This window comes from Dipodomys ordii, unplaced genomic scaffold, assembly GCF_000151885.1.
Source record: "Dipodomys ordii isolate 6190 unplaced genomic scaffold, Dord_2.0 Scaffold53, whole genome shotgun sequence".
Classification (NCBI taxonomy): Eukaryota; Metazoa; Chordata; class Mammalia; order Rodentia; family Heteromyidae; genus Dipodomys; species Dipodomys ordii.
The window spans coordinates 9,151,917-9,174,937 of record NW_012267269.1 but is presented as its reverse complement, the minus strand read 5'-3'; positions in this window follow the sequence as shown (position 1 = coordinate 9,174,937).

Here is a 23,021-nt window from a genome sequence, read left to right as displayed (position 1 = left end):
TCAATTCCTCAGCACCACATAAGCAGAAAAAAAAGCCAGAAGTGGTGCTGTGGCTCAAGTGGTAGAGCACTAGCCTTGAGCTGAAGAGCTGAGGGTCAGCTCCCAGGCTCAGAGTTCAGGCCCACGACCAGACCCCTCCCCCCCAAAAAGGAATTGCCCACGTGATTAAAAGCTAATGTCAACCCCACTGCCTGACCTCTTGTATATCTGATTAATGCCTATTTTGTATGTAACAAGTTTGAATAAAAACTCTGGGGATTTGAACCCTTTGTGATTACTAGGCTGGTTCAGGTCATTGGCAATAAACTCCTTTTTATCTTTTTTTAAAATTTTTATTATATAGGTAATGTACAGAGGGGTTATAGTTACACAAGTAAGGGAGTAAGTACAATTCTTGTCCAACATTGATAACCCCCCTTATTTTCTCCCAGTTTGTCTCCGCCTACACTTCCCTCTCCCACCCCAAGTTAATAAAGTTCACTTCCAACATAACATCTGTATCATTTTATCCTCTCTGAAAATTGGTCTTGATGTTGGCTAGTTCACATTGCTGTAACACCACCAAAAACAAATTTCTGACAACTATGCATTTCTTTAACCATTAGTGTTAATGCCAACGTTACTGAGGGTGGAGTTTAAAAAGATCGAATAGTATTTAATTAACAGTAATGATGAGTCGTGTAGGGGTTGCCAAAAGGAGACTGCTACATGGTTCAGGAAAAAAAAGTTTATTAAAAGACCCAAACTGCTGGCCTGTACCAGATGTGGGTGTGCGAAGCAGAGAATGTATGGTAGACAGAGATTATATAGGGGAGGGTGAACAGGAGGTGTGGTGTGAGAGATCCTTCCACTGCCCCCAGGTACTCCAGTTACCTGGGTTACAGGTGCTGGGCAGAGACTTCTAGGGAGGGCCATGTGCAGTCTAATATAGAGAACAAAGGGCAAAGGGTCTATCTGTGGTTCCCATAGAGAGAAAACAACAGAAGGGGCCATTTCTCTTGGGCAGGCCTAACAAGTAGAACTGTCACTTACTGTTATGTCAGTGGCATAACATATGTTAATACCCGTAAGTCCCAAACTCAATAGAGTTCCAGAACAGGGATTACACATTCTCATTAAGTATCCCATACTAAACAATTTTATGGAAAAAGCAAGCTTCATTTCTTTGCTTTGTACCAATTGCAAACAACCATTAATTGTTCTAACAATTACGAATAAAATAATGCATATATTACAGCTGGGGAACTGACTCAAGCGGTGGAGTGCCTATTTAGTGAGCAAGAGTCCTGGTATTCAAATCTCAATACCTCCAACTAATAAAGGGTAACACTGCTCAAAAAGAAATGCCCTCATTATCTTACTTATGTAACTGTAATCCCTCTGTACATCACCTTTACAATAAAATTTAAATAAAAATACATACAATAGTGAGATTACTTTTCACCAAGTCATAAGCAAATACAGAAGAAAGAAAATGCCTGCCATTTTGTGACATATGGAATTGTAATGTGTTTGAAGCTGTAGTAAACATATCACTAAGTGAAAAGACAAAGTATCCTCGGTGAATATTATCTCAAGGTGCAGAGTGGAGAAAGGGGAAACAGTAGAGTTTGGTCTGCTGGCCCCTTCCCTCTCTATCCAACCTTCCATCAATTCCTTGTGTCTGAAATACATTGTTCTTACTTGCTGGTGCATCTTTCTTTATATATTATAAAATACTTCAAATTTTGTCCCATTTGGAAAGAAAGAGATTTTAACTCATCATTTCTAATAGTCACCACTTTATAGAGCATTTTGAGAAAGTACTCCCAAGTCAACTGTGAAGGAAAAAGACTGAAAAGAAGTATTTTTAGACAGATGTAAGAGAACATGCCTGTAATCCCAGCACTCAGAATGCTAAAGTAGATTAGAAAGTTCAAAGCCAGCCTGCACTACACAGTGAGACACAGTTTCAAAAAATGTATGGATTTACAGTTCCCAAATGTTCATATTGCATCAAGATCTCTAGGTTCTGTCTTATCTGAACAAAACATAATCTTCCCAAAAGTCATTCTAGAACCTTAGGCAAAGAGAAAGAACACCCAACAGCAAAGCACAGCATAGCATTCCTTTGGGGTCCAGAGAAGACAGAGAAGGCAGGGAAAGAGGAAGATCAAGCTGAAGGCTGACCCTTCTCCCATCATTTGCTTGATCAGGTCTTTATTTTGACACCATTCCATGTTGGACAGGAATAACTGGAATATATAGTAGATTTAAAGGAGAACTCAAACAGCATAATTCTTTAGAAAGGCGAAATCATAATTAATTCAACAAAATAAACACCAGGAAATAAGTACTTGAAAGGGCTAAAGTGGAGGGGAGGGTTGGGGTAGACCAGTGAAGAGAAAGAGAGGGAGAAATGCAGTTTAAAATTCAATATATAGACTACAAAAAATTTAAAAAGTGAAGGAAGGGATAGGTTAGGAGAGATGGGTGGAATGTTGAAAGGGGTGACATTGATAAAGACTGTATACTCATAAATTGCCTTGTTGAAGAGTAACTCCTATGTACAACTACTTAAAAATAATAAAAATATTTTTTTAAAAAAGCAATGACATAAAAGGAAACCAAGTGACTGAAGATGCCAGTCCAATTTGCTGAACAGCATTTTTTATTATTGTGATTCATTTTTATTTAAGCCCATTTTAGACCCATGGAGAGTGTAAAATCTAATCATCTCTTGAACTACTATCGAAACCCATCATTGACAAGTATTTACTATCAAAAGGAAAACAACACAATTCAGACTCTTATCCTACTTATTGAAAAAAAGCACTATTGTGTACTTAAAATTTCTTAGAACCCAAGTGGTATTTCCACATATTTTCACATTCTGTTATTATTCATGAATATTCTATGTTTACTATCCCACAAATACCATATTTATATTTTAGTATACAAGGGTATGCTTCATTTTCAGCTACAGGAAACATTTCTATCTTTCTGATTTTGTTATTTTCCTACCAAATGATTAGAAAACCAAAGTATGAGTTTTTTGGCTGTCTGGGGCAATCCTATGCTGTCATCTTTTTTCTGTGCATGCTGACTCAATGTCATGGAATAACTGTATTGCTCTCTGCTTTCCCTGACAGTCCAAAGAAAGAGTAATGCATACAAATCATTTTACTGTTTAAAAGTTTTGAATAAAACATGCTAACCTTGTCATACTAAGTGACAGACAGAAATGTCACCATTGTTTGCCAGGGACAAATAATCTATATACTTCATGTATAATTCATCTGATCTTTAAGAATGTTTAACAATATTGAATTTAGATAAATTTCAATGTTATGGTGCGGCAAACTTCCTTTATCAATTTACACACGTGCTTCATCAATTTAAGTCTTCATTTGTATTATTCCATTTTTATATTAACTATGACAGATCTAAAGAAGATTCTTATTTCCAGGAAATTTTTACAGGTTCATTATCCATATAACCACTGCTTCTCTGTGTTCCCCTCTCAGATCTTAAGTAAGAAACCCTCAAAGACCCCAGGGTTCCTATGTCAGCCACAGACACCTCACTCACAAACACAAGTCAGCCTTTGGACGCAGCGCCTCTGCTCACCAGACAGATACTGAAGAACTCACAGAGATAAGATTTCAGTCTTTTCTAAAATAAGATTCCAGTGGCTTCCAAATCCTTTCTGTCCATCAAAGCTAAACAAGAGCATGTTTGAAAATGAGTGGACCTGGGGGTAAAATGAACAAGAATATACTGCACAGGCTGCAAAATATGTAGGAGACTTCATTCTCCTGCCAAAGTATCTTCTTTCTGTGCAGCAGATGCCAGTGAGTCAAATTCTCTGGGCCTGGGTCTGAAAGGACTTTTCCTAGACATCCTCATGTGAAACAAGAGTCTCAAGAAGAGGAAACCCCATGGTAGATGGTGCCCCCAATACAGAAAATAATGTACTATAGAAACATTTAAGACACGAGATCCTGAATTTAGGAAAAATCTGAATACTTGAAATGTTCAAATAAATTCAAACATCTGAGAGATTATTGAGATTATTTCACTTCAATTAAAATATTTTGATAAAATTTTCCAGGATTCAAAGGATAAGAATTATCTCCTCCCCAAAGGAGACAGGAAGGCAGAGGTAAGATGCACATATGATGTACTGCACTTCACAAATTAACAATTCATGTCCTGAAACTCTCCTTTCCTCTCTTAAATTATTGTTTTGCACACATAGTGCCAATGGCAATCTGCCTTGTCTGAATTTTATTTTGGTGTGTACATGAGCACATAGGAACATGAATACTTTCTTTTCTTCTTTTCTGGTGCATTGGAAAAAGAAAAGCATTTTTCACTAGTTTTGAACTATCTCCTATGTGGCCCATTGACAGAGCAGGAAAAAAATCATGTAAGAAATTCATTAAGTCTTCAAAGATGAAAAAAGCCAGTAAGATAGAACTGTGTAAATGAGCCTATGGGAAATTATTTAAATTTACATATTGGTCTTAGGAAAGAGTTCCATTTTGAGAACTGTCTAATGTGTTCTTAAGGGACTTTGTAGAACAGTTCTTCCAAAATGTTATTTGGAAAAGGGTATTTTTTAACTGCTGAGGTTATCTTTTATTCTGCATATCTATACTAACCAATTGATCTTCCAAGGGGTTTATGATTCTCACTAAAAATATTAACAAGCCACTATTTGGCAATGTGAGGGATTCTAATTTTCCAGATTGGTTTAAATTCTACACGAGGTAGGAAATTACAGCGATTGAAATAAAAATTTTAAAACCTCAACTTGGAGAACAGGAAGATGGGAGAGAGGATGAGAGACGGTGATAACCAAAGTACGTTATATGCATGTATGGAATTATCACAATGATTCCTATTATTATCTTCAATTAATATTCACTAAAGAAAAACAGCAGGGAAAAAGAAACTCAAGTTTCCATGGCCTTAAAGAGTTAACTTAAATTAAGTAATTTATATGGATATCACTAAGATATTTTCACATTTCAGTTACAGTATACATATGTCCATAGATTGCCATTATTTTCCAACAGTTCCCATTTCATTGTGGAACATTTACCAGATGGAAAGGGGCCATTTTATGGGCTTTTGGCAAATAGAGTAAAGTTGGCTCTGCTAAATAAAAATCTCATGTTTGAGGAGCCTGTGAAATTGGCAATCATTGACTTTTGAACACAAAGAGAATTTTAAACTTGTTTTTATTTGCAACATGACAAGAAATTACTTTGAAGAGATTTCTGCTAACCCTGTAGAAATTTTTTTTTCTTTTAAAGCTGGACTATCAACTAGCATTAATTAAGATACAATATGTGCTAAATGAGTCCAATTAGTAACCTTTATCCTTAATATTCTCATTACAAAGGTGATTTTATTTATAATTGTGAATGTTTAAAGTAACAGAAAGTATAATTCATTGAAAGGCATTTAAGAATCATTTTATGTTCTTTTAAGCTCCTACTTTCTTAAGAAAATGTAAGAGACATATACATAAGATGAATATTTACTAAAAATAATTATTCCTAATTAATAGATTCTATCTGTTCTCACTAACCACAATTTGCTTTCCTCTCTTCTGTTTTGGGATCATGATGATTAATTCTTATTGTCAATTTACTGAACTTAGAAGTGGCAAGGGTAGTAGTAACTGTATTTCTGAGAATGTCTGTCTTTCCAGGAAGAATTAAAGAGAGAAGGCAAACCCTGTGTGTTCAGCACAACCTAAGAGGGTGGGGCCCTGGATAGAAGAAAATAGAAGAGGATCCCACTATCTTGGCTAAGGCATTTTCTTCTTCTCTTTCTTGGCTTCCATGATATGAGTTACTCTGCTATACTACACTTTTCCTAGTGTGATGGACTACAATTTATGAAAGCCAAAAATAAATATTTCCTCTCGAGTTTCATTTCCCTCAAGTATATAGTCAGTGACAGAAAATCTAACCCAGGACCCTTAAAAAAAAAAAAACTTCTGCCATTTAAACCTACTTCTTCTTCTACTAACATTTCATTTGGAGATTCCAATAAAATATTCAGGCTTTCTTTAGAAAAGACTGGATTTATTGTTAATATTGGTATATTGGTATCATGGGATTTTATGCCACCATTTTCTTTGTTCTTTTTTTTTTTTTTTTGTCAGTCCTGAGCCTTGAACTCAGGGCCTGGGAGCTGTCCCTGAGCTCTGTTGCTCAAGGCTAGTACTCTACCACATTGAGCCACAGCACCACTTCTGGTCTTCTGGTAGTTAATTGGAAGAGTCTCATGAACTTTCCTGCCTGGGCTGCTATTGAACTGCGATCCTCAGATCTTAGCTTCCTGAGTGGCTAGGATTACATGAGTGAGCCATCTTTACCTGGCTATTTTCTACTTAGATGTCTACTTAGTATGTTCTCCAGTTAGAACTAACTGGTGACCAAAAAGAAAGAAAGAAAAATTTTCCCTTGGGAAGGTGGATATTTAAATTAACAGTTTAGTAGAAATTTGGATAGTTTTGACCATGGCCTTTTGGCAAGTACTGCATGTAATCAGCAAAGGAGTGTGGAGAAAAATGCATTCATGCTGTGGCTTTGATAACTATTAACAAGCTTGATATTTTTCAGGAAATCAAAGAATCAGGAAGATATAAGGTTGATACCATATGTCTCACAGTATTCTGTTTGTCATTTTATCATGGAAATAAGAGTAATTTGAAAAGAGTCCAATTATTCCTTTCACTTGAAGCACTACTTGCTAGTAACCAAATTCTAGAAGTCTGAGGTCTAAGAATTCCAGTTCAAAGCCAGTTCAGACAGGAAAAGTTAGTGAGACTCTTATCTTCAATTAACTACCAAAAAAGCCAGAAATGGAACTGTGGCTCAAGTGGTAGAATGGTAGCATTGTGGTACAAAGGTCAGGGTCACTTCCCAAGTCATTAGTTCAAGCTCCAGAAGTACATGCGTGTGCGTATGCGCACGAATACACATACACACACACACACACACAGCCATATTAAGAGCATGCTTTTTGTCTACTATGTTTAAAATATATTTTTTCATGTACTTAACTTTTTTTTCTTTTTCTTTTCTTTTATTGTGAAAATACTGTACAGAGGGGTTTACAATTACATGGGCAAGATAATGAGTACATTTCTTATCAAGCATTGTTGCCTCCTCCTTTGTTTCCCCTTCCCATCCCTTCTCATCCTCCCCTCTCCCAATCCTCCTCCCCCGCCTCCCCGACCAAAGTAAAAAAGTTTGTTTTCAACATAACGAATATTGTACATCTCATTGTTGCAATGGGTCCACCTGTATCCCTATTTAAATGAGTTGTTTTTCCCTTCCCCTCCACAAATTATACCGACATCAAATACAATGAAAGTAGGGGTTATACCATGGGGGAGGGAAATACAAAGCAACAAAGAAATCATCTTATAAATGTGTTAGAAACAATCGCATGAAAGAAAAAAAAAACATTTGAATACATATCTTAGGGTTCATTTCCCTAACATCAACTTATCTGACCTTTTCTGCTTGACTTAGACATGTATTAGTTATTGCAAATAAGGGAAACCTTGGGACCTATGTTTCTTTGGGCCTGGCTTACTTCACTTAATATAATTGTTTCCAAGTCTTTCCATTTCCTAACAAATGGGGCAATGTCATTCTTTCTGATGGAGGCATAGAATTCCATTGTGTATATATACCACATTTTCTTGATCCAGGTTGGTTACATATCTTAGCTATGGAAACAATGCTGCAATAAACGTAGTAGTGCTTGTACCTTTAGTGTGGTCTTGTTTGTGAACATTTGGGTAAATGCCCAAAAGTGGGATTGCTGGGTCATAGGGGAGCTCTATGTGGAATCTTTTGAGGAAACTCCATACTGCTTTCCAAAGTGGTTGAACTAGTTTACACTCCCACCAACAATGCAGTAAAGTTCCCTTCTGCCCTTCAGCATCTGTTGTTTTTAGAGTTCTTGATTATAGCCATTCCAACTGGGGTGAGGTGGTAACTCAATGTTGTTTTGATTTGCATTTCTTTTATGGCTAGGGAGGTTGAGCATTTCTTCATGTGTCTATTGGCCATCCTTCTTTCCTCTTCAGAGAAGTTTCTCTATAAATCTTTAGCCCACTTATTTATTGGACAGTTGTTTCTTTGAGGATTTGTTGTTGGCGGATTTAATTTTTTGAGTTCCAAGTATATTTTAGATAAGAGACCCTTGTCCGTTGTATGGCTAGTGAAGATCTTCTCCCAAACCATGGGCTTTCTATTGATCTTGCTAGCTATGTCCTTTGCCATGCAGAAGCTCTGCAACTTCATGCAATCCCATTTGTCCAACCTTTCTTTGATTTGTTGTGTTTCTGGGTCTCTATTTAAGAAAATTTCGCCCTGTGCTAAGGAGACCTAGGGTTTCTCCTATTCCATCCTGTAATGTTTTCAGGGTGTCTGCTTTGACTCCGAGGTCTTTGATCCATTTGGCGTTGATTCTGGTGCAGGGTGATATATAAGGATCTAGCTTTAGTTTTCTACAAGTAGTTAACCAATTTTGCCAGCACCATTTACTGAAGAGGCTGTCTTTCTTCCATTCTATTTTTCATGTACTTAACTATTTTATGCCAGATTAGTGTTTTATTATTTAAAACTCATCATTATTGATGGTTTTCCAGAAGTTGCATAAAATCACTTCACTAACGCATTCCATAAAATGAAGAATACTAGTCAAGAACTACTGAATATAAGGAAGGCAGCCTTGGTTCTCTTCCTCAACTCCACTTTAGAAGTCCAAAGGTGGGGGCTGGCATGTAGCTCAGTGGCAAAGCGCTTGCCTCGCAAGTGCAACATCCTGGGTTCGATCCCCAGTACCAAAAAAGAAAAGACAAAAAAATACAGTTTAAAAAAAACCCAAACAAAAAAAAAGAAGTCCAAAGGTGGAACTACATTTTATGTACTCAGATTTTGCAACAATGGATAATGTTCAGATAATGTCTTTCAAAATATGTTAATGAGAACTGTTGATTTTTCTAATACGAATCCGTAAGGTGGGTAAGGAAACAGTAAAAGTTAATAAAGGAAGACTGAGGAAAAGAAGGAAGATGGAGGTTACAGCATTTAACAGTGGGTAGACTTCAATTTCAAATGTAAGTATGAAATGGAGTGTATTATGATCCAGTAGTATGGATTGCTAACTTATCTATAGATAGCGGCTTTTGCTCACACCTGTCTTTCTAGCTATTCAACAGGCTAAAATGTGAAAATCACAGCTCAAAGCCAACCCACATAGGAAAATCTGTGAGATTCTTATCTCCAATTAACCTCCAAAAAAACTAGAAGTAGAAATCTAATTCAAGTGGAGTGCTAGACTTTAATTTTTAAAAAGGTAAGGGAAAGTATCCTGGCCCTGTACCGGACAGTGTTTAAGCCCCCGTACTGGCACACATATGCATGCACGTGCACACATGCGTGCGCGCGCGCACACACACACACACACACACACACACACATGATTTTTTAGCTTTTTTAAACTTGTGTTCCTGCAGTATCACCAAGTTCTCAGTCTATCACTGTGGAACTACCCTCACTCTAACAAAAACACCTACAGACTGAAGAAAAAAGACTGTGTGAAAATCACAAATCAATATGCCTAGAGCTGTGATAAATATGCAAATCAGAGATATAAAAAGGAAAATGTATGTATGATAAGCATGGAGGTATATATCTACACTAAATAAGACCTTTATTGTTTAGTCACCTTCCCATCTCTCACCTCCTCCTTCCAAAGTTTATTTTTGTATATAGCACATTTTGAAAGGAAACAAGCTATCCTGCCAAATAGGTACTGGTTCTCTGGAAAGGTACCAAACAGTATTCTGTATATAAGATTTTATCTTAGACTGGTAAATGATATTACACTTCTTTTTGCTTCTTGTTATCTTAGAACTGTTGCATGAGAATAAAGTGCTTAAAAAATCCTAGTATGATTCATTAGAGTCATTAAATTCTGTCATACTTCCTCATAGCTATGTGGTTATTACGCTCACCTTCTCTAATAGTCAATTTAGAATATAGCACTAAGTACCAATATTCTATATCAAGTATAAAGCATCTTTGTTACTAGCATCTAAATGCCAACTACCACTGCCATCACCCTTAATGTTTGCAGACCATAGACCTGGAAGTTCCATCACTTGCTTTTAGTGTAGAGGCCATGGGAACAAATTCAAATGTAGAGCCCTAAGCCTCATTTCAGGATTTGTCTAAATTATTTCATTTTTTGTGGCATCCAAAACAGAAAGAGTTCCTTTTCAATAAGACTACTGCTTAAATGATAGGGAATAGGACCTATATATGTTCTCTCACAGATGGTGTGAATTCTGCTGTGTCAGCACAACACAATCTTACCCATCCACCTTGTTCAAGGTACTGAGAGATCAAATCCCACCTGGATCCCTGCCATTATGACAGACATATGCTGAATAACTGACTCCCTGAATAACTGAATCCCCTTATCAATTTCGAAAAGAAAATCATACTTACAGAGAGGGAAAATAGAATAGCTAAACTGATATGCATAAATAACAAAATCTGTCTTAGCATTACAGCAATTGAGTGAAATAATGCTTGTGATTTGTTTTAACAAGTCTTATCTTCCAATTTCATAATAATGTTATGAAAGAAATTTACTGGACAGTTGTTATTACATTCCCCACATCTACATCTCTGATAAAAAGCCATTTTGTTTCCCTCTAAATTGAGCCTGGATACAAATGACCACTTAAAATATAGGTCATGTTCTATATGTAAAAGCCATAGTTTGAATATTGTTTTAGAGCATTAGAATTTACTGTGTAAAATTTTACTTGCCAATAAAACTTGGATGATACTGAAGGCACTTTAGGGAGTTGTTTTTATTGGCAATGCCCATCCAAAGATTTCTTGTGTTTCAACCCTATTGGATGGAGTTGACAAAAATCTTTGACTTTTTATTTCCAATGTGCTGTCAACATGTTATCAAAATATTAAAGCTGACCCTCGTAGTATCAGGACTTAGAGAAGGAACAACCTCTATTAGCTGAAATTTTCTCTTTTTTTGCAGATAGGAAATATTCAATCTGATTAATTTTTAATTTTCTAATTTCTTAAAGGGCAAATTTTAAAACTGGATTTTCTCTCTCACAATACTGAAAATGCAAAAATGTCAAGATCATCAATCAAATAACCATAATTATAGAAGGAAACAACTTCTGTTAAGTCTAAAGTACTTCAGGCTCAGTTATTCATGTTTGGACATCCGTGTTGAATATTTGGACAAAAGATGTAAAGGCAACCATAGTTTTAGGCAATTGTGATTAAAAGGCATATTTTTCTGATTCTGCTTATTTAATACCATGTCCATCTCAGTGTCACTAAAACTCAAAAAAAAAAAATAAAAGACAAAATATAGCTGATCAAAGCTACGAAACAGGCATACCTGTCAACATTCTACTAGAAGGTAAGGAGTATTCTGCACTAAGAGCAACCATACATTTCACACAAAAAGCTGTGCAGTTTCTCCCCAGAAACACAGGTAAGGAGATGAACTCATAAATACAAAAGGAAAAGGTAATGACCTTTTGTCACATCGTACAAATACCATATAAGAATGAGGGAAATTCTACAAACATCCCATTCCACCATCTGATCATTCAATCTGCCAACAGTTTAGGACTGAGAATGAACAATACAACAGAAACAGGCCGAGAGTGGTTTCATTAAAAAAATAATCCAGGCATCCAGATATCATCTTCTCCTAGACTCTTGATACAAGTTTGTGTCAACTTAAAAAATAACACTTAAGACTTACCTTCGATCAGGATGAACTATTCCAATAGGAGATCCATGGCTATGCATTTCTACTCTGCATTCTCATTTCAAGTGAAGTCCACAGCCTAGGTTTACAGGATGACTGAAAAGCCAGGTGTCTCCAATTCCAGAGTAACGAAAACACATTACCTTAACTATAAATTCAACGAGAGGAAATACCTGTTCTGGTTTCATTTTGTTTTGTCTTTAGAAGAGAGTAAGCAAGCCAATATTATACTCAAGAGTAGCCATTTAGACTGAGGGGAAAATCACTGGAAGATTTAAGCCAGGATTTAAAAGAAATAGTTTTGATTAAAATGTTTCCATGTTGAAGTCTCTAAAATTCTCTCACTATTATAAATTCTGTGGTTTGGTAATTGAGCATCATACCACTTTCCCAAACAGGTAAGAATTCATTTTCATTCTGGCTACATAGCCTTAAAACCAAAGATTTCTATATAGAATATACATGAAAAAGTTTGAATGGGGCCTAAAAAATACTCTTGTAGACTAGTTTAAAATGATGCAAGATAAAAGAAAGCAAATTTAGTATAACTTCAGTAGGAAATCCTCACGACCTTCTGCTTCTCATATATTTCAGTTGTGTTTCATTTTCTTTCAATTCAGGACAAGAGAATATTTTTTGTCACCAACACTAAGGGCTGATCTGAAGACCAGGTTAGGCTGTTGGTCTACCTGGGCACAAAAGAACACATGAGAGGCTACTAGGGAAAGCCTAGCAGCAAATTAAAGGAAAATAAGATGAGTAGGGAAGAAAGTTTAGGCAGACAGGATTTGACTATTCAAGATCTCCACAAGTAGAAACAGATGGAGAGTCTGTAGGTGAGCAGAGTTTATTACTGTAACAGCCAGAGGCAATAAGCCCAGATCAAACCAGACAAACAGCTGGCACGTGGGGGCCTAGCTATCATGGGGGAGACTGAACTGCAGCAAACCAAAGCATAGCAGCAAGGGCCCTGATAAGGGAATCAGAATCAACCCAGAAAAGCTAATTTTCCCTGAGCTAAGGGTAGGGATCAACCCATAACAAAATAAGAAAGCTCCACATGTCAAGACTGGAACCACCGGTCAACGAGCAATCAGGAGATTATTGTGCTTGAATGACACCAAAAACTCTACTTGGTTTATTTTCACTTATAAAATTCTTACCAATCTGAAACTTCGTTAAATCAAAATGGAGAATATGAAACATCACCCAAAGCCCCAAAATAGCAGTAGTATTATTAAATAGCCAAGAAATTTCTTTTTCTATCAAAGTTAATAAAATATTAACTATAGGAGGTAATTGTGGCAGTTCTTTAGTTTGGAGGATCCAGTGTGCCAACGCTCTATTTCTTTTTAAAGAAATACACACACACACTCACATACACACACATTTCAGTTTGAACTCAAGGTCTTGTGCTTGCTAGGCAGGTACTAGTCTACCACTTCATTCATGCCTCTAGTCCCTGTTTTGGAAATTATTTTTAATTGATTTCTACATTTGGCCAAGGCTGGCTTGGATCCTATTTATGCTTCCTGCATAAACTGATCCATACATACCCAGCTTTTATTGATTGAGGTGGAATCTCAGAAATTCTGCCTGGGATGGACTGGGGCCTTGATACTCATGACCCCAGACACTTGAATAGTTAGGATTACAGGTGAAAGCCACTGACTGTGCCTGACTAGTAGCTAAATATTTCTGACATGCAGAGAAAGTATGGGACAGAAGATTATCAATACATGTAACACATTATCAACACATGACTCAAATAAAAACCCTATTTCAGTAGATCAGAAATAACTAGCAAGTAAGATAACTTACAAGTGCAATGGGTCAAGACATATTAAATATCTTAGATATTGTGGCTGCCTAAATCATTCAGAAAGGATTGTTTGGTATTTGAACTTGCGTATCCTCTCAACTACACACTGAATGTTTCCCTTTAGAAGTAATATTCCTGAAATCAATAATGTGGCAGAGGCTACAAAAGGCATGGGGGATTTGGGGTCATAAATTTTTCAATCTAGCCACCCATATACTGAGAAATTTATGACCTAATATATAGATATATCCAATATCTCTCTCTCTAAAACTCAGAGGTCGGTAGCCTCTTTTTCCTTTTGGATGCGTATGAAATCTGCCAAGGGTCATACAAAATTATCAATCAAGACAGCTAGCCATGGGAAGCCTGTGAAGTGAGAAGAATATGGGTTTGTTCCATCATGTACCAAATGATTTCATGAGCTTTATATGGCCTGACAGAGTTGAGGAATAAGAATGCTGCTCACTTCTGCTGAGTGATATCTACATCTGCAGAGTTCTAACTCACCTGATGAAATAGTACTTGTTACCTGCAACAAACCATGGGAATGACATTTAAAACAGAGCATGAAGCTTTTGTATTCACAAAAATGTAAAGTGAAATACATCCATGGTTTCAGTAAGCCCTTACATGTAGCTATGAAGAACATCATCACTAAACTATAGTTTGCATTCCAGTCTTCCCATTTGCCTGGTGAGTCCTTAGATCTGAGTTTTCTAACCATCTTAAATGTTCCTTTAGACATCTGTAGTACGGGCTGTAACAATATCCACTTCCCTAGAACTGGTAGCCATTAGGTAAGTTAACTATATAAAGAAAGGGCTCTGATATGTGTTCAGTCCGTTGTTGCCGCTTCTGTGTTTGGTATCCCCACAGATGAAGCCATTTCATCTGATTCCAAGAAAGAAACATAGGAAAGACAACTTCAAGACCATTTAGAACTACCCATTGAATAAAGCTCTTTTCAAGTCAGCACATAATTTTTTTGCTTCTGAGACTACAAGGTACTTCAAGTAGAAGAACATTATTAATCTCAACCCTTCAAAAGCCAAGCAATGATAATACAAGTGTGTGAAGATAGTTTAAGGAAATAAAGCAAAATATCTATGTATACAACTATTCATTACAATGTTATTTAAAATCTTGAGTAGTTTCAGCAGCTGAAGTAGCCCATTATAGGGCATGTTTAAGCGAACTGCCATATCCATAAACTAAATAATACCATACTGATAGTTTCTCAGTTGTCATGTAATATGTCCATATTTCTGAAGCAACATCAAGGGAAATTTAGTATACAAAATTTTATTACTAGTACTTTAAAAGGCATATGAACAAAGACTGTGAAAGACCCACATCAAAATGGTACCTGTTATGGTAGAGTGGTGTTAGAGAGGAAATTCTATTTTTTCCACTACTGAAGAAAGAACAAGATTTATCTAGGTAGATTACTATCTCCAATGAACACAGTCAAAATCTCAGGTTAATCACAAAATGAATAGAGCTGTTGTCTACATAAAATTCCTGTGCATCAGCCGGGCACTGGTAGCTCACACCTGTCATCCTAGCTATTCAGGAGGTTGAGATCTGAGGATCGTGGTTCAAAGCCAGCCCAGGCAGGAAAGATCTTTAGACTCTTATCTCCAATAAAGCACCAGAAAACTGGAAGTGACGCTGTGGCTCAAATGGTAGAGCGCTCGCCTTGAGCTGAAGAGCACAGGGACAGCGCCCAGGCCCAGAGTTCAAGCCCCACAATGGGCAAAAAAAAAAAAAAAAAAAAAAAAAATCTGTGCATCTGGAGTCCTTATAAGCAGAGGTGTGAACTCGTTTCTCACTATTCTGAATGTTGGTTTTTTCTCTGGGTGTTATTTTATTTAATTGCTAATTGATAAGATTCATGGCAAACTTGTCAAATATAGTTGTTTTCCCTTAAATAAGAGGAGGAATACCCTCTGAACAGTCACCTCATAATCTACTGGGGACTTATTCCTTTTCTGAGTTAGCTGAGATGGCAAGAGCTGAGAAGCAAATTCAGAGCACTTCAGAGCTTAAGATGACAGGTTGAGCAAATTTGGAATACAAACTCATTTGTTAATTCCCAACGTGATTTCAAGAGCAGAATCTTAGAACGACTGCCAAATAAAATTAATCCCTTAAAATAATAATGCAAGTTTTAAAATCACAATTGAGAATTTGTGTGTTTAAAGAGAACATCTTAACATTACATGTGTCTTATTTGCAGCTCACGGAGTCACCTATAGATGCATACTCCTACTACTTCTTACCATTGTAGACATGGAAAGATTTGAAGAATTCACAATTCACATCACTCCCCCACCCCAATAATGTAGCCCTCATCTATTGTGTGTGTATGCTTATAAATCAATATGTAACCTTATAATAAAAGATTAATTGTAAATGCCAGTAGTTTTCAATAAACAAAGCAGACAATGGAACACAGTAATGAATAATTCCTATGCTTGGTCAGTGAAGACAACAGGAAAATCCAAACAGGAAATTGTTCTTAGCTACAACATAATTAAGAATAGATCCCTGCATATTTTCTGTTCTTTGTATATTTAAGAAGTTGAAAAGTAAACAGAAATGTTTTTAAATTAGTATAATTTCTGTCCTAATGAAAAATTACCTTTCTATTCTACCCAAGAATATTTACTCATTTACCACCCACAAAACAATTTCTGTTCTTAGAGAAGGGTCCCTAGCCTTCAAGAGCTTTTAGTCCAGTGGAAGGATCACTACTGCAATGGGTAGAGAAATGAAGAGAAACACAAAAAAGCTCAGATGGATTTGTCATCCTCTGTACAAGTCCTCAGGGAAGGCTTCTATGAGAAGCCTTTCAGACCTAAGATGTGAAGAACTGGGAAAAGTCACCCAGGTAGAGAGGAAAAGAGGAAGAGAATAAACACAGCTCTGGGTCTGGATAGAGCATAAAGAATATGAGAGCAAGATAAATGACAATGACGTTGAATATGGGCTAAAAATAGAAAATATTAAGACTATTCGAAACAAAAACAAACAAAACCTTTAGCTTACATGAAGAAAAGAGGCCAGGGAATCTTATTCAAAATCCAAATAGTTATTTTAACCTCTACTTCCTTGACCATCTTGCACTCTTCCAAGGTCTCAACTGTACTACCTCTTCAGTAGATCCATTATGTGGTATACAACTGGCTTGCTTCAGAGAGAGGAGAATATAAGCCTTGCCCTGAGGAGACAGATGCATAAAGAAATTAAAATGTTAGACTAATAGAAGGAATGGGGCTAAAAATAGAAAAGTATTTGATCTATAGCAGAGTCCTGGGTGCTAATTGTTCCATACAGAAGGTCTGTAGAAGGTGGATAATAGGAATCATGATCTAGAGACCCTGTGAGAATCCCTGTGGGGGGGACCAGGCACACAAACACACACACATACACACACACATACACACACATATACACATACACGTACACACACATACACACACACACACACACACACACACACACACAAAACCAAGCCATGGAGTTTGAAGACAGTGAAGGTAGCACAAAGATCACTGGGAATGCAATTCACTATATTATGCTTTTTAGCATCCTGAAAACATGAATGGAATAATCTCATATACTATATAGACGTGCCAATAAGTTAAGACTCTTTCTATCTCTATATACATGAAGAAGAGAGCTTTAAGAGGTAAGTAACTTACTCAATGACAATGTAAATTTTGTTTCTGTACTCAGTCTGACTCTGGCTTTCCTGATCTAACTCTAATGTATACTCTGAATTTCCCAATATCTGAATGACTAAGTCCTAGGGCAGAATCAACTTGTTAATAAAAAATAAAGGTGATTTGACATTCTAGTTCTCAACTATTCTAAAACCTGCTTCATTTCAAAAGCTCAGTCTGGTGAATGAATGAGAAAGAAGAAAGGATAGATGCAAAAAAAAAAAAAGTTACTTAAGACACCATCAGAAATCCATGAGGAATTGGAGATGTGACTCAGTAGTAGAATGTTGGCCTATGAGGTACCCTGAATTCAACACAAGGACCCCTCCCCCCAAAAAAAAGATACAGAAAGAAATTAGCAGCTAGGCCTAAGATTTTTGAGGCAATGAAACCAGGGTGAAGTAGTCAGACTTTCAGGAGTAAAGAAGTAAAATCATGAAACTTGATGACATTTGGTTACAGGAGGGCCCAAGAGAGGTAACTATCAGATAACATTTGTTTATCTTGCTTATTCCACTCTGTACGTATTCAGATATATTTTCTGAAAGTCAAAAGAGGTGCTTGGACTACTGGTGTCCCTTTGAAAACCAAGCATCTAGTAATGGATTCTTACTCATACTTTAAAGTGATCCTTCTGATCTATGAAAATGTATTTAGAGCAATTTTTAGAAAAAATATTGCAAAACACTTCTTATGAAAGTAACAAAAACAAAACCTATATTTCTAAATCAAATTGTAAGGCATGGATATGGAAATGGGGTTTTTTATATACACTAGATATTTCTATATATTTTTCATTGCCAAAATTGAAAGTGGGACTGAATGACTCATCACCAAAGTGGGCCAATTGTCTGTAAACTGATGAGAAAAAAATCAGTGTGGTCATTCACTCAAGTATAGTCAGCTTCAGAAATAATTTCAACTGCATCATTCTTATATAATTTTTGTAAAGGCCAAAATAACTTTTAAGGGAAGGCACTTCTAGTGGCTGATAGCAGTATAATTTTTACCATATTAATGCTGTCCTCAAATAACTTATTCAGCAAGCAATATTATCTTTATCTATATTAACTTCAGACCTTTACCCACCTGATACCTAGTAAGACTCCCAGATTATTGCTTCTATTTCAAAATATTTCCCCTTTTACCTTCATCTTAACAAAGAATGCTTAGAGACATTTCATACGTGTTGCCCCAACATTCTGACTCCTTACTCACATTTCAATTTCTTCATTAGATTTCATTGAATGTAAGCACTGCATATATTTCTAAAACATGAATAGGAGTTTTGTAATTAATAATAAATAGCTAGATAAATAAGATTAAGAGAAAGGGTCCAGATCATAATCATCTGCCACATTTCAAAATCGTAGTTCCATTTGCTTCCAAATCAAGTGGCAATGTTTTAAGTCCTATGGCTAAGTATATGCAGGCCCAATGCTCACTTCCAATTCAAGCTGTTCTGAAATAATTACTTTATTTGAAAATGCAGAGGAGAATGTATTATTCAAAAACGTAACTTGTAGCAATGTGGAGATCATGGCATGTTTATGAGCTGTAGAAGCTCACAGTCTCCACCCACCACACAAAGCAGACATCACTAATCAATTCCTGTACTGCTTCCCTCAGACAATGTACACAACCTAGCGACATCACTGCCATTGCTACTCCTCTTCAGAAACAGGTGTGTGATGAAATCTGAGAAAAACACTGAACTTTTGTTCTAAAATGTTTGTTCTACATTCTGCTACTTAAAAATGGACTGTTTTTGACCAGAAGAATAACCTTCCCAAGCACACAGGTCTGGCTTTGCCACATGAGACTTTTTGAGGAACAAATTAGACAATATCTCTAAAAATTCGTGAACATTTTAAAGTGCTGTGTACAATTATCTCTCGCAATCACCTTATACAAAGCCACACCAAGAAGGGAACTATCATGACATCAAATTCACATCATTCTAACAAACACCTTATCTGCTATTGCTGGAGTACAATCTCTTCACTTGGAAATATATTTTGGAAACGTGGGTTTCACCTGAGATGGCAGAGCTTCTGACAGCCATCTGGAAGGGGGTGGGGAAGAAGGCTGGGTGTGCCCTGAACATTCTGTTCACACGGTTCCTTTTTCCTACTTGCATTTTATGTGATTGACCATGTGTGCACTTAAGTAAACAAATCTCCTTGCAAGTGTGTTTCTTGGTTGGTGTGTGCATGCTCAAAATAAAGAGTCCTGAGTAAACAGGCATCTTAGCTTCTGCAACTAAGATCCAGGAAAGAATCAGGGAGGAAAATCTCTGCTTTGAAGAGATAAAGAAAGCCTATAATCAGAGCTATCCAGGCAAAGGCATTACCTGTGGGAGGCTGCTCTACTTTGTACTCACAGAGCACCTTTCATCCAGAAAGCTCAAATCACATACTATTTATTAAACCCCTTCATGTACACGGACCTCATTGATCCTCTCGGCAGGGATATAAAAGCATATTATGGACCCCACTATGTGAATATGAAAACTAACACACCGGGATGTGAAGTGCCTCATCAAAATGCATGAAAGTAAACAAATGAAAAAAAAAAGAAAATTAAGAACCTAAGAATAATTATAGTATGATTCATTTTCTTCAGTGTAAGGGCTGATTTTGAGCTGTTTATTTCCACTAACCCACAAGCACTTCCAGTAGCAGCCATGCTTGCATCTGAGACCTTCCATGGGTAAAGGGCAACTTTCATTAAAACAATGATACTTGAAACACCCCTTCTCCGCCTTTTCTTCCAACCGAGAACATATAAAATGCCTGTGATCTCAATCAGAGGACAAGAAATGTCAATTAGATCCTTCACAAGAATCCAAAAGTTACATTTATTTATTTGAACAAGGACTAATGTCAGCTTTAAAAATCACAATTTGCTCTTCTGGCATAATCTGCTTAAAAACACAGTTGGGTGTATTAAATCAAAACACAAAGCAGGCATCAGAATTGCTGTATGTCAAACCTTTCCCACCTAAGAATTCTGCTTCTGTTTTTTCCCCAAACATTTCCGACACCTTCAATCAAACTGATGGAATTATTCTTCCCTTCACAGCAAATAAGATCTTTAATGCTACACCTTCTTTCCCTAAGCAAGAAGAGAAACAAAAACATGTCCTGTTTTCTCAAAGAAACTGACAAAGGAGGGCAAATATAAACACCCTCCAGTATTTCTCTCTCTTGGTCAGAGGCTAAAGGTCTCAGTGCTGTGGGATGGTGGTAATAAACTTTGGAGAAGAAAAGGGAATTCAGAATTAAGGATATTTCATCCCAAAAGAGGCTGTTGACTAGTGAAGAAATTCCTGTATTCAGTCCATTTATTGTGATCAATAACCTGAATGACAAGTCCCTGAGCTAATTGTCTGTTCCTTGCACTTTAAAAACAGGGTATACTAGAATTTCTCATAAACATTTAATAAATCATTTACTTTTTTCCTTCTTCTGTATGCATGATTTATAAAGTAAACAACAAAAAAAGCATATTTATAAAACAGTCCACAAAGCCTGTTGATCCACTAGGCAATTTTTCTTCTTATATCATTTCTAATTCTGCTGAAATGTGTTTTGGCAAGATTTAAATTTTTTCATAAATAATAAATATGCATAATAATTTAAAACATCAATAGTACCTAAAAAAATCTCTAAGATGCTATTGTCATGGAGTGGAGTTTCTGGCGAGTATCTCTGCTGCATCAATACAATTTGCTTCTCTCTTTCTCTCTCTCTCTCTCTCTCTCTCTCTCTCTCGCTTTTTCTCTCTCACTCAAACATACACACATCCATGCATACTCACATTTAGGGAGAAAATGTTGTTTAAGAAATTGTAGAATGCATCATTCAAATAAAATCTACGTACAGGAAAATAATTTTCAAATTAAGCTGGTGCATTTCAACAATGAGACATCATGCTTGGTTTAAGAATGATGTTGCCAGAAATTAATAAGCATCAGAAAGTTTATTTTGATTAAAAGATTCACCTGATTGAGCAAAACTCTTAAGAAAATTATAGCAAACAGCTCTTCATAGTCCTATTTTGAAACTTAACATTGTAGACAAAGAAAGCTGAAAGAAAGACAAGAGTAGAAGGGAACAGAAAAAGCTACCAACTCTATTACTGGCAATTCCTGTGGGCAGCTTTATTCCTCCTCCAAGATTTCCCTACTCTAAATCATTAGTACCTCATTATGACTCAGCGCCCTAGGCTCCAGTACCTTAGTATCAAAAAAGGTGACGTCCTATTGTTTTAAATGTCAAAACTGAATTATGAGCTTCAGCACAAATACTGTGTCATACACTCGCCCAGCCTCTTGTTTGAGAGATAAGTACATGGCCCAAGGCTGGAGATCAATAAAAAAAAAAAAAAGGTTATAATCTAGCTTGAAAGAACAATAGAAACGTGGGTTTATACTGAAGGTAAAATGACCTACCTATGGCCAAATGAAAATTATGTGATGGATAAACTAAGGACTCAGTAACCCTCTAGGATTACAAGGGTAAAGTTTGCCCGTAGATTAGAGAAAAATAAAAAAGCACAAGACAAAAAAATATTTCAAGTTTCTTAGTCCAATTTCAGAACTAGATCACTTTGAAAAGTATTCACAAGAGAGTGGTATCATGGTGGATTACTCAAGAACTTGTTTTTCAATGTCTATTTTCCAATCATTATTGTTTATTGTCTACTCTGCACCAAACGTGAATTCTAATTTTCCCAATTATTAGTGTTTGTTAAAACGTTGCATTGATAAAGAATTGAACTAATATATGGTGATGTCCTTTGTCTTTTCTGAAAAATTTTCAAGTCTACCTTACAGATGCTAATATAGCTATGCCTACTGTTTTAGGGATCTGTTTGTTTACAAGATCTATTTCTAACCTTTTATCATAAACCAATATTTGTTTTCATTGGTAGGCTGTAATTCTTAAGGACAATAGATGGCCAGGTCATGCCTTTAATCTAACCTGCTCTTCTGTGTCTTTTGATGAGAGAATTGAGGACAATGATCTTGGGCCTTGTAATTAGAAGGTAAATAGTAATTCCTGCCATTGACAAACTTAACACCAGTATTCAGCTAATAGATATATCCAATGGGTCAATTATCAAATCTACTTCTCCTTTACTTAGCTGTAAAATAGGCTTTCTACTTCATTGAGGAAATGAAGGTAATTGAAAGAACTTCCATAAACATACACAGTGCATTACAAACACACTCACCTACTCTTCCTTTTTTTAAATAAACTGTCCATATAAACCATCCTCCCCCTTTGTGTATTAAGTACTACTCTATGTTTGTTAGTCAAGAATATTGTATCAGAAAGGCCCCTTTTCAGTCCTTCTGTTTGCTTTCCTTGCTCTTTTAGAGACTTCTGGTTAACATACAAATAGGAAAAAAACATAATTTGGTGTCTCTCTTCAGAGATAGAAAACTAGTAGATAGATGGGGACAGAGATAGCTGACAGATATGTAAATACATTAGAAATCTTTACATCATTCTTTTATCAATGAACATTTCAAGACATTTCCAGATTTGGTTGTTCTGTTAGATTTTTCTTTTTTTTAAAAAAAATCTGCTCTACTTTACAACGTCGGTGGGGGG